This window comes from Eurosta solidaginis, chromosome X (genome assembly GCF_040869045.1).
Source record: "Eurosta solidaginis isolate ZX-2024a chromosome X, ASM4086904v1, whole genome shotgun sequence".
Classification (NCBI taxonomy): domain Eukaryota; kingdom Metazoa; phylum Arthropoda; class Insecta; order Diptera; family Tephritidae; genus Eurosta; species Eurosta solidaginis.
In genome coordinates this window covers 168,666,783-168,680,250 of record NC_090324.1, presented here as the reverse complement: position 1 = coordinate 168,680,250, position 13,468 = coordinate 168,666,783, and the positions used below count along the sequence as shown (strand labels likewise).

Sequence of the window (13,468 nt, the reverse complement as noted above, 5' to 3'; positions counted from 1 at the left end):
TTTTTCTTCATTTAAAATATCAGTTCCAGATGTATATTTTGATATGGTTCTTGATAAATCTTTTTGGCCTATACATTCGGTGGTACATTTGTACACCACAAAGTCGAAGGTTGAGCCTCGCGCACGTATAGTTTCAAAAAACTTGATTACCTGCCCTGCAAATACGATTCAAAAGTAACTATTCACTATCAGAATGTTCGTGGTTTACGTTCTAAATTAAATGCATTTTACCTTAACAGTTTTACTTTTACTGCGGAAGTGATTGCTTTCACAGAGACTCGGCTAAAACCTGATAATTTAAATTCGGAGTTATTTTCAAATGACTACGTTGTTTTTCGGTGTGATCGTCAATCGAGAGCAGGCGGTGTCCTGATAGCTGTATTGTCCAGTATTTCTACTGAATTGTTGAGCTTTGAGGACGCGCTTGACATTGAATTCATAGCTGTAAAGCTCTTTTTCCCGAATTTTTTCTTATATATTTCTTGTTCCTACATACCGCCTCGGTCAGATATGTACGTTTATGATTGCCATAAAGCAGTTATCCACAGCCTTCATTCTCGTTTGCGTGATAACGATCGCCTAGTGGTTCTTGGGGACTTTAATTTACCATACGTTAGTTGGATTGGCAACGATGATTCAAACTTTTTGACTCCTGTTACTCAGCATGATTTCATTGGTTCGCTTATGGAATTGCCGCTAGTTCAGATTAATAACGTTGTGAACTCTAAAAATAAGTTGTTAGATTTAGTTTTTGGTGATAGTTCAATAGGTACTGGTCTCAGTCGAATCCCTGCCTTATCCCTGCCTTAAGATCCCTTGCACCCTACACTTGAGGTTACACTGGACAATCTACTGCCTACGATTAATTTCATGGAAGTGTTATGTCGTTCTCGTTCGAGATGTTTTAAAAAGGCTAACTTTGATTTGCTTAATCAACTGTTAGCTTCCCACGATTGGTCTGACCTTTATGCTTGTACTGATGTTGAGACTGCCACGTCTATTTTTTATAGTTACCTTAGTGACTTTATTAATCGTTGCGTTCCGGTTCATTTTGTTAAGGCTAAGAGTAGTAAACCACCTTGGTTCTCGAGGCAACTTGCTAACCTGAACAATATTAAATCGAGGCTCTATAAGCGTTTTAAAAGATCTGGTTCTTCTGAAGATTTTTCTAAATATTTAGTTGCCCGTTCCAATTTCCAACGCCTGAATCAAAACTGCTACAAGTCGTATTTAACAAGATGCAAAATTGAGTTTTTTAAAAATCCTAAAAAATTTTACGGGTTTGTTAATTCAAAGCGCAGATCTTCGGGATTTCCATCATCTTTGTCTTTGGGTGGCGAGAATGCTAGCCTTGACCATGATATTGCCGACTTATTCGCAGACTTTTTCAAATCGACCTATTCTTCAACCTGTACCCAAACCGGTAGTTATCCGTTCGAGATAGTTAGTTCTAACTGTATTCTCAATCCAGTTATTGATAGTGCCACTGTACTTCAGAGTTTTTTAGCTCTGAAACCGATTTTTTCTCCAGGGCCCGATGGTATTCCTGGCTGGATGCTTAAGTTCTGTGCTGTGAACTTAACAGAACCGATCGTAAAATTGTTCAATTTATCTTTGCAATCAGCGTCATTTCCATCAATTTGGAAACAGTCGTTTATCATACCTCTGCACAAGAAGGGTAGTAGATCTAATATTGAGAATTATAGGGGAATTGCTAAGCTTTCAGCTATTCCTAAAACCTTTGAACAAATAATTACCTGTCAGCTTCAACATTCGTGTACTTCCATATTATCACCCTTTCAGCATGGGTTTGTGAGATGTAGGTCAACCACCACAAACCTACTTGAGTTTACCTCTTTAGTTCGGGATGGTTTTTTGGCTTGCAAGCAAACTGATGTGATTTATACGGATTTTAGTAAAGCTTTTGATTCAGTGAATCACGAACTTCTGATTCTGAAGCTTGATTTACTGGGCTTTCCGAAGAGTCTGACTTCATGGCTCTCAAGCTATCTTTCTAATAGAACCCAAAAGGTGCTTTATAAAAATATTATTTCAAAATCAATTCATGTTACCTCTGGTGTACCTCAGGGCAGTCATTTAGGCCCATTGCTTTTTACTCTTTTTATAAATGATCTGCCACAGATTTTGAATCATTCACGAGCTCTAATGTATGCCGATGATGTAAAAATTTGCAATACATGCTTGCCTTCGGAGTTAACTCGCTCAAATCTACTTCAGGTTGATTTGGACTCATTTCAACGCTGGTGTACAATTAATGCATTAGTTCTAAACTGTTCCAAATGTAAGTTCATGACATTTCATCGCGTGAAGCCTGTCCTGTCGTCTTATGCACTTTATGGCACTCTTATTGAGCGTATATCTTCGATTAACGATTTAGGGGTTCTGTTTGACTCGAAACTGAGCTTCAACTCACATATTTCTGCTATTACTAATAAAGCAATGGGTACCCTTGGTTTTGTGAAACGCTGGGCTAAGGAGTTCAAGGATCCGTATCTGACCAAAGTCCTCTACACTTCGCTGGTCCGCCCAATACTTGAGTATTGCTCGTGTGTTTGGTGTCCATTATATATTACTCATATAAAGCTTATTGAGTCTGTGCAGAAACAATTTTTAATTTTTGCTCTACGGGCCTTTAACTGGGACTCAAATCTTCATCTTCCGTCTTATAGAAGTAGACTTCTTCTCACAAATTTGCCAACTCTGGAAAATCGTAGAATATTACTCGGGGTAATGTTCCTGCATAAGCTAATTCTAGGTGAGGTTGACTCCTCTGAGCTGCTAAGTCGATTGAGCTTTGCAGTTCCTGCTAGGATGTCCAGACACTACGTGCCCTTCCATTTACCCCTGTGTCGTAGAAATTTTGACAAAAATGATCCTATACGTGTTTGGTGCTCGTACTATAACGACTTGTAAAATTGCATTAGTATCGAATGTTCGTTTGTTGCCTTACGCAATGATATACTTTTCAGTCTCAACTGATATCTTAAAGTTTATTTGTTTAATTTGTAATGATAGTTTAATTTTAGTTCTTGTTCAATGTTAAAATAAATTGTAAATTTTTAATTTATTCCATTTTTAATTCTATACTTGTATATATTTTTACGCTATCTTTTTTTTATGTTACTTTCCTTTGTATTTTGTTAGTCGACCACTCTTGTTAGTTGACTTTAAATAATTAAATAAATAAATAAATAAATAAATAAATAAGTAAAATCCTTAAGAGCTTGATTCATAATGTGGAATATGTCTACAATAAGCAACGGTGTTAAAGAAGTAACGATGTATAAGTATTAAAGTTTATTACTGTTTACTAGAAGTGATCCTGGTTAAACACGGTGGAAAATCCTTATAAAATGTTTAAACAATTTACTACATTTTTTTTTTTTTACCGAAAAGATGTCCAATTTATATAAATGAACTAGAGTGCCATTCTCGTTTAGCGGTCGAGACAAATCTGAATGTTTATTGGTATTTCTATACATTTTTATGCATCTTTTCTTACAAATGATTTACCTTATTTTCTTATTCTATTCTTAGCTTAATCTACGCCCTCTGTAACGCATGCAGATGTTCATATGGAAATTTGGCAACGTCATCATTTTCCGCGAATATTGGTTCACTAGCTTTGAGCAGTGAACACAATATGTAGGAAGACCAACTTAAGTGTGGTCATGTTTCGTTATGTCGAAACAGAAGCGCATACTCAAAAATGCATTGTTTAGTCTGGTTTCCCAGTATGGATAAAAGTATCCAGAATTTTGCTGTGGGAATATGGCACATGGTATTAGCGTTAACCGCTGTTAACTTATACATTGAGACAAGTAGCCCTTATCTTTCTGAATGTATGCATATGGATGGATGTGTCTGTGTCGGTATGTATTTTTCGGTTTGTTGATATATATAAGTTATCACACCCATATTCCCAATACCCCCAATGGCGCATCCTTTACTCACGTTGCCGTGCATGTGAGTTTGCTGGCCAATATAGAACTTTCGCTGACGTAGTCCACGCGCAAGCGAATGGTAACACAACACGATCAACAACGCGTGAGAAATGCAGCATAGGCAATATTGACGTGCACACATAACTCATCGATTGCGAAATATTTGATGGTGGTGGGATCTGCAACGTTAACATAAGTAGCGTAGAGTTAAAGGTTTCATGGGAAGAAGTAATTATGTTTAGAGTTAGTTATGATAGTGAGTGCCACCAGTGCACAATAAATTTGTCTTGCGAAATTCAATTGAATTCTTGTGTTTGATTTAACCATTGGCGAACTGCTGGTTCGTCACAACTTTAATTTTTTAAAGGTTCCTATCCTGGGAACTGTAAGTGGCGCCCGAGCAATCGGTGCGAAGTGCTTGTTCTAAGTGAAAGAGGAAGTGAACTAAAACCCAGATAAAGAAAAAACTGGGTAAAAAACAATAAACAAATCTTCAACACGTTGAAAAATTTCTAAGTGAAAAAGAGTGAACTAGCAAAGGGAAAATACAGATAAATACATTTTTTCCTTACAAAAATCTCAATAAGTTTCAACCAGAAAGTTCCAATGAGATATTGGATCTTGTGAGTATAAACTAATCCCTTCTGTATATTTATTTTCTTATTTTTTCACAGAGATAAAACCATGGACGCAGACGAGGTGAAGAAATCGCTTACGGAACAGAATGGCGCCATTAACGCCATACTAGCCCAACTCAAAAAAATTTACCAACGACTCAAAGGTGTAGAATCAAAGAACAGCGATGAATCCTTGTCTGGATTGAGTGATAATTTGGAAAGGCTAGAAGCCCAAGTGCGGGAAGTGCGAAGGCAGTCTTCGGACACCAGGGAAGAACTAATAGTAGAGCCATTAGTGAGTCCTCGGACAGAGAGTGAACTGGCGGAGGTCGCCAAGTTACCCGACTGTGTAAAAGAATTACAGGTATTCGATGGATCACGGGAGCACTACGGCTCCTGGGTCCATAGCGTTGAACAAGTTATACGTGATTATGAAATAGTGCGGCATAAGCCAATATACACTGCTATCTTAAGGCACATTAGAGGGAAGATTAGGGTCGCGGCAGATTCTGCGCTGCTGGCGCACAATATCCTAGATTCGGACTGGAGGAGGATAAAGGAAATCCTCTCTCTGCATTACGCAGACATTAGGGACATAGAAACGTTAGAGCAACAACTGACACTAATGTCGCAAGGACGGCAAAAGATGTCCGATTTTTATACTCAAGTGCAGAAACAGCTTTCTTTAATGATAAATACAATAAAGATAGACAAATACGTACACGGAGAAACCATAGAGGCATTGGCCGAGGCTCACCGCCGAAGGGCGTTAGACGTCTTCATAAGAGGGCTAAACGGAGATCTTCCTGCCCTGCTTCTTGTCCAAAACCTGAAAACCCTGCCTGAGGCATACTCTGCATGCCTCAAAATCTTGAATGTGGATCGCAGGAATGCAATCTACCGCCCACCCGTCCACAGGGATAATAGAAATGACAATTATCAACCCTCAGCTCCAAAATTTTTTTCCCGCAATGGAAGAAATTATCCTAATTTAGACAATTCGGGCCGCAGGTGGAGAGAACAACCAAACAGGGCAACGGCCCTCTTACCCAAGCTCAGGTCAAATGAAATTTAGCAATCAGTCCACCCCAAGTTGGAGAAACAACACGGTAGTAAGAATGGATGCCGAACCATCTTCACAGAGCCGACAAAGAGGCAACAGCACATTCTCTAGATACGACAATACAAAAAGGGGGGCAAGTTCTACAAGCTACCAAGGATATGCAAACAAAACCCCGAGTAAGCAACAGAAATTATTCCATCTGATTCCAGTAGACGAAGAAGAGAGCCCGAGCACCTCAACCAACGACAACAGCGAACAAACAACAGGCGATCAGGTAAATTTTACCATGGGAGCCTCGTGTCCGGCGTACCGTATTTAGAATACGCTACACAAGATTTGGGTATTCTAGAATTTTTAGTGGATACGGGGGCGAATAAAAATTATATAAGTGAACGAATAGCACAAAATACTTCACCGGTAGAAAAGCCGTTTCATGTAATCTCCGCTGGTGGAACTATAAAGGTGGACAGGAAAATATGTGGACACTTCTTTAAATTTGTAGGCAAAGACCTACTCACCACCTTTTTTGTTCTCCCAGGCCTCAAATCGTTCGACGGAATAATAGGCGACGATACGTTGTCAGAAATCAAGGCAGTCTTAGACCGGGAACTGAATGTTCTCATTTTAAAACCAGACATTCTGCTGCCTCTTAAACGAAAAAAAGCGCAGCAGGTGAATAGTTTCAGTACAAATATCCCCCTTGATAATAATATTACCCACTTTACAAGAAATAAGCTATACCAGATACTAGAAAAATATGAAATTTTGTTCGGACCGGTCGACCGAAGCATGGAAATCCACACCAATGTCCAGGCAGAGATTAAAACTGTAACCGAGAACCCCATCTATACAAAAAGCTACCCCTACCCCGTTAATATGCGCGAGGAGGTGGAAAAGCAAATCCGGGACTTACTATCAGAAGGCATCATTCGTCCTTCCAAGAGTCCCTACAATTCACCCATATGGATCGTACCAAAGAAATCTCAATCCGATGGAGAAAAGAAATATCGAATGGTCATTGACTTCAAGCGACTAAACGCCGTAACAATCCCCGATACGTACCCTATCCCTGATATCAATGGCACTAACGCGAGTCTTGGTAATGCGAAATTTTTCACGACACTCGACCTTACTTCGGGATTCCACCAAATCCCAATGAAGGAGAGCGACATCGCAAAAACCGCATTTTCCACAATGAATGGAAAATATGAATTTTTGCGGCTTCCTTTCGGTCTGAAAAATGCACCCTCTATCTTCCAGCACATGATAGACGACGTGCTAAAAGAATACATAGGTCGTATTTGTTTCGTATATATCGACGACATCATAATTTCCAGCAGAGACGAAGCTACACATTTAAGGGACATCGACACTATCCTTGCCAGGCTTTTGATTGCGGGTCTAAAGGTCAACCTTGAAAAGACGCAATTTCTGAAAAGAAGTGTGGAATTTTTGGGGTACATCGTGACTCCCGAAGGAATACTCCCTGACCCAAAGAAAGTCAATTCCATTAAAAACATGCTGCCTCCATCGAACCTAAAAGAACTCAAGAGCTTTCTAGGGCTAACTTCATATTATAGGAAGTTTATTCGCGATTACGCGAAGATAGCAAAGCCACTTACCAACCTTACGCGAGGGGAACATGCACAAGTAAGGGCAACTCAATCGAAAAAGGTGCCGATTACCTTGAACGATGAAGCCCAAGAAGCATTCGCGAATCTCAAGGAGATATTGACGACCTCCGAAGTCTTGACCTTCCCTAACTTCGATAAATCCTTCAACCTGACGACGGACGCTTCCGATTTCGCTATTGGTGCAGTACTATCACAAGACCACGATGGTAAGGACAAACCCATAGCGTTTATATCGCGGAGTTTATCCACTACGGAAGAAGCATACGCAACAAACGAAAAAGAAATGCTTGCTATCGTATGGGCTTTGGACATCCTCCGGAACTACCTCTATGGTGCTAAAAAGATACGTATATTTACTGACCACCAACCGTTAACTTTCTCTCTAAGCAATCGTAATTACAATGCCAAGCTAAAACGTTGGAAGGCTAGGATTGAGGAATACAATTACGAGATAATCTACAAACCAGGGAAATCTAACGTCGTGGCTGACGCTCTGTCTAGACTCAAAACTCAAGCAAACCCACTCACAACATCAACATCCGAAGCCGCCAGTCGGAACGCAACCACAGGATCAACAGCGAACTCTGAAAGCGAGGACGATGATACGATCCACAGTGCAGAACAGGACAATTCTGACCTCATACCGTTCGTTGAAGTGCCTCTTAACGTATTTAGGAACCAGCCTGTATTTAGGGGCAGACTAGAAATATTTGAAGAACCTCATCCAGGTTACTCGAGACACTACCTAAAGATAGAAGGTATCACTGAAGAAGAGCTTATTAGGGTACTCAAAGAGAAGCTTAGGCCGAATGTTGTCAACGGCATTAAAATGCCAGAAGGTAAACTAGGGCTGCTCCAAAAAGTATACCTAGAGAATTTTATGCAATATAAAATCCGTGTAACTCAGTCTATTGTAGAGGATTTGAGAGATCCTGATAGGATTTGCGAGATAGTGTGGGCAGAGCACAAAAGAGCTCATCGCAACGCCACCGAAAATAAAAAGCAAATCTTAGAGAAATACTACTTCCCAAAAATGAACAGCATCATCAAGAAATACGTCTCGTCCTGCGAGACGTGTAAAATTAACAAATACGATAGACATCCAAATAAACCAGAATTACAAAACACACCTATCCCATCACGTCCTTGTGAAATTATTCACGTGGACATATTTGAAATACAAGGAGAGAAATTTCTCAGTTGTATTGACAAATTTTCAAAATTTGCGAAACTCTTTCACTTGAGAAACAAGTCTACTTTGCACCTTAAGGACAAAATAGTGAAACTCCTACACTATTTTACGACCCCAGATATCCTAGTGACCGACAACGAGCGCGGTCTGATTAGTCCAATTATACAGAACCTCTTGGAATCATTAGGGGTTAGGTTGTATCGCACACCGACCCAGAGAAGCGAAGTGAATGGTCAGGTGGAAAGACTAGATTCCACTTTAATCGAAATCATCAGGTGCCTAAAGGCAGATAACGCAAACCTAAAAACAAAGCAGTTAGTAACCATAGCAGTAGATCGATATAACAATTCTATCCATTCTGTTACAAACAGGAAGCCCAGCGAAATATTTTTCAACCGCGCAAGAGCTTCCAACTACCAAGAACTTCTAGAAAAAAGTAGGAAGACCAATGAATATTTGAAAACTTTGTTGACAGAAAAGCAGCAAGCCCAGATTGAACGACATAATAGGAAAAGGTCTTTACCTGAGCGTTATGACGAAAATGATGTCATATACGTGAAGGACAACCAGATCAAGGGTAAACAAAAACCCATATATAGAAAAGAAATTGTCGCAAAGGATAACAGGGTATCAGTAACCACAGTCAGTGGTAAAAAAATTCACAAAACCCACATTAAAAATGTCAAACGCAGGAACACACATCCTAGCACATAACTGAGAAAAAAAGCAAACATCGTTGCAAAAATAAAAAATATAAAGAAAAAATCACAGAAAAAGAAATGAAAAAATTATAATAACTCAAAAACAAAAACGAAAAGAAATCTTAACAAAAGGAAATGATCATTACTACAAGAGCGGGCTTGTTAGTGGGACAAATCGTGCCTTAGTAGGTTGTGACGCCATAGAATTTGACAAATGGCTACGCCACTCCCAAACCGGACTCCACGATCCCCCATAGCTGGTTCGAGAACAGTATGATCCTCTAGCCTATAAAAACATTGAAACTTAATCCTAGCGCCTAATCCGCAGGAAGAAAAAATATGAGAAATTATCTTCTTCGCCTAATGCGTTGAGTGAAAAAAAAGAAAAAATTATCCTCTTCGCCTTATCCGTTGAGTGAAAGAAAAAGAAAAAATTATCCTCTTCGCCTAATCCGTTGAGTGAAAAAAAGAAAAAATTATCCTCTTCGCCTAATCCGTTGAGTGAAAAAAAAAAAAGAAAAAACTATCCTCTTCGCCTAATCCGTTGAGTGAAAGAAAAAGAAAAAATTATCCTCTTCGCCTAATCCGTTGAGTGAAAAAAAAAGAAAAAATTATCCTCTTCGCCTAATCCGTTGAGTGAAAGAAAAAGAAAAAAATTATCCTCTTCGCCTAATCCGTTGAGTGAAAAAAAGAAAAAATTATCCTCTTCGCCTAATCCGTTGAGTGAAAAAAACGAAAAAATTATCCTCTTCGCCTAATCCGTTGAGTGAAAAAAAGAAAAAATTATCCTCTTCGCCTAATCCGTTGAGTGAAAAAAAAGAAAAAATTATCCTCTTCGCCTAATCCGTTGAGTGAAAAAAAAAGAAAAAATTATCCTCTTCGCCTTTTCCTTTTTTCTTTTATTTTATTGCCAAAGGAAAAAAGGGAAATGAAAAATTATAGAACAAAAAAGTAAAAATAAAAACAATAAACCATTTTTTTTTATCCTTTCATATTTTTAAATTTTGTTTCCCTTTCCCCCACTAATCAAAATTACAACTTACAAATCTTTTAACCGCAATCTAGAGTCACATTTTTTGCTCACCGCACAAGAAATGGGGAATACACTTAAACAAGAAAACAAATTATTTTTTCCCATCTTATAGACGTAATAAGGGAAAAAATAATAGTTGAAGAAAAACTACCACCCTTTTATTTTTTATCCTTTTTTTTTTTCTCTCTCAACTAATCACAATGGCAATGAAAACTATTCCTATAGATATTGTACTAAACATGTATCGAAATTTTTAATTCTAAAAACATAAATAAATAAATAAAAGCTACTAACACACTAAAAAATAATTTATCTAAGCAAGAAGACCAAAGCTATGCACAATAATAAAATGTCAAAATAAAATACCTTTCTGTAAACCTAGCACTAATAACTACATTTACAGCCCTAAAGGCAAAATTAAATTTTTCTTTTCTCACACTAGTTAGTAAAAACTACAAATCCTAACAAAATTTTTAAGTAACTTGGGAATTACTTTACTAACACACTAACAAGAATAACATCCTTGCAGATTCCCACTGCTGGCACCAGCCATCAGCGCCCTTCATATTTTCCACTATAAAGAACCCATCATAACCATCCAGGACGGAAATGGGTGGATCATTAGCGGATCATTCAAGCTGATTCACGCTATCAACCTCCAACAATATGCTACAATTACCATGCAGATGGAAGAATTGACAAGCCGGCTAATGAAGCGAACCGACGACAAGATTTTGGCTCAACCCTACATTAACCAAACACTAGAGCGACTCCAGGAATTAACGGGCAACACAAGCAAAGTTAGGAAAACCCGCTCAATCGATTGGCTGGGCTCAGCATGGAAATGGTTGGCAGGGTCACCCGACGCAACCGACTGGAATAATATTCTCCGCAGCCAAAACGAAGTAATTGAGAGCAATAACCACCAATATAAAGTTAATAAGAAGCTTTTTACGGCCACCCAAGACATCGTGAAGAAAATTGACGAGGTGATGGACCGCACAAACTATGTTACAAAGGAGAACGAGGCAACAGAATTTGATCAAAGTGCACTGCACAATATCCTGCTCGTTCGCGAAGAGGTCAACGAAATAGTACGGTCATGCCAGCTGGCAAAAAGTGGTATTGTCAACACAAACTTACTTGACAATGACGAGATCAATCAGGTGCTGTCGGAAATGGAGACCCTTCCGTACGAAAATATAATCGAAGCAATTGAGTACGGTCAACCGTCAGTATATACAAATGGGACACTGCTTCTCTATGTGCTCTCAATGCCGAAGGTAACAGCCAAAAAATATAATATGCTGATCACTCGCGCCGGCATATACGGACACAAACAGCTGGATCTACCGTTTGACAGGATGCTCGTAAACCAAGAGGAAACTTACGGGTTGACGGGTAATTGTATACTAATCAGTTCATCTACAGTATGCAGGTCAGACTCCTTATCAAAATTGGATGAAGATAGCTGCATACCACGATTACTAAAAGGGGGAGACGCTAGCTGCCAATTCACCAGGAGAAATGGATCGACTATAGAATTGGTAAACGACAATACGATATTCCTCTCGAATTACCAAGGCGTGATCAGGAGCAATAATTTCACAAACACCATCAACGGCACCTACGTCATCCAACTAAACAACGAAACTATCAAGATCGGTGACCAAGTTTTCTCCAGCAACCAAGCCATAACAGTGCAGGCTCTGCCTGCCATCCTTTCCAAAGTTAAAAATCATACAATGAAGATAAACCTGGAATATGTCCACGATATCACAATGGACAACGTAAGGTATCTGGGATACGTTAATGAAAAAATCAATTTGTCTATCATTACAGAAGCCCTAACAGTATGCGGAATAGTCGTGGCCGCTGCTATCCTATGGAGATGGTACACTAGAAAGCTAAACCTTCCAGAAATATTCGAACACGGGGCATATCGCACAAAGGCCAATACGATCACGAAGGACACATCTACATTTGAGCTTGATTACTCAGGAACTAGCCAACCAACAGATAGCCTTAACCACTCCATACCTACCATAAACCTTTCACGTTTTTCGTTTGATCTGCGGGACGCAGATCTTTAAAGGGGGAGGAGTTATCACACCCATATTCCCAATACCCCCAATGGCGCACCCTTTACTCACGTTGCCGTGCATGTGAGTTTGCTGGCCAATATAGAACTTTCGCTGACGTAGTCCACGCGCAAGCGAATGGTAACACAACACGATCAACAACGCGTGAGAAATGCAGCATAGGCAATATTGACGTGCACACATAACTCATCGATTGCGAAATATTTGATGGTGGTGGGATCTGCAACGTTAACATAAGTAGCGTAGAGTTAAAGGTTTCATGGAAAGAAGTAATTATGTTTAGAGTTAGTTATGATAGTGAGTGCCACCAGTGCACAATAAATTTGTCTTGCGAAATTCAATTGAATTCTTGTGTTTGATTTAACCATTGGCGAACTGCTGGTTCGTCGCAACTTTAATTTTTTAAAGGTTCCTATCCTGGGAACTGTAAGTTATATATATATATATATAATTTATATGCTGTCATGTTTACGGCTAAACTCTGCTAGAGGTAAAGTTTGTTTTGTTCTTTTGCGGTGTCATACGTATGCACCTAAATGACATAGATCGGTCAGAGCACAAACCGAAAGAACGGATGCGCGACCTAGCGGAAGATCAGCCAGAACACAAACCAGAAGAACGGATGCGCCACCTAGCGAAAGATCAGCCAGAACACAAACCATAAGAACGGATGCGACACCTAGCGGAAGATCAGCCAGAACACAAACCAGAAGAACGGATGCGACACCTAGTGGAAGGTCAGCCGGAACACAAACAAGAAGAACGGATGAAACACCTAACGGAAGATCAGCCAGAACACAAACCAGACGAACGGATGCGACACCTAGCGCAATTGTTTTGCTGTATATATATATGTGTGTCGGTGTGTATATACTTTTCCTGGCACATTTTTCCTTGCACCATTTGAGTTAGAACCGCCATTTACATACTACTATCGTAATAAAACTTGGTACACTGATTTTCCCTATAGCAGGAAATATTTCCAGAAAAAATGGACGAGATCGGTTAAAGATCACACCCACTTTCATATAAAAGATTTTTAAAAGGGCCTTAGACGAAAATAATAAGCTATATCTTAGCGAAAACGAGCTTTGCATCTATAGAATTTTACATTTTACTTGAATTATAACATTAAATTGGAAAACACTAAAATTTTTGAAA

The 13,468-nt window shown here is 39.2% G+C and overlaps 1 long non-coding RNA gene across 1 annotated transcript; it reads right to left on the bottom strand.

The window, feature by feature from the left end:
* Positions 1–288: 288 nt before the first annotated feature.
* On the bottom strand, positions 289–2,192 carry LOC137234148 (uncharacterized). The gene is made up of 3 exons (XR_010947706.1): positions 2,073–2,192; positions 1,758–2,014; positions 289–724 (listed from the first exon to the last, which is right to left on the bottom strand). It is a non-coding gene; the product is annotated as an uncharacterized lncRNA (long non-coding RNA).
* Positions 2,193–13,468: the final 11,276 nt, after the last annotated feature.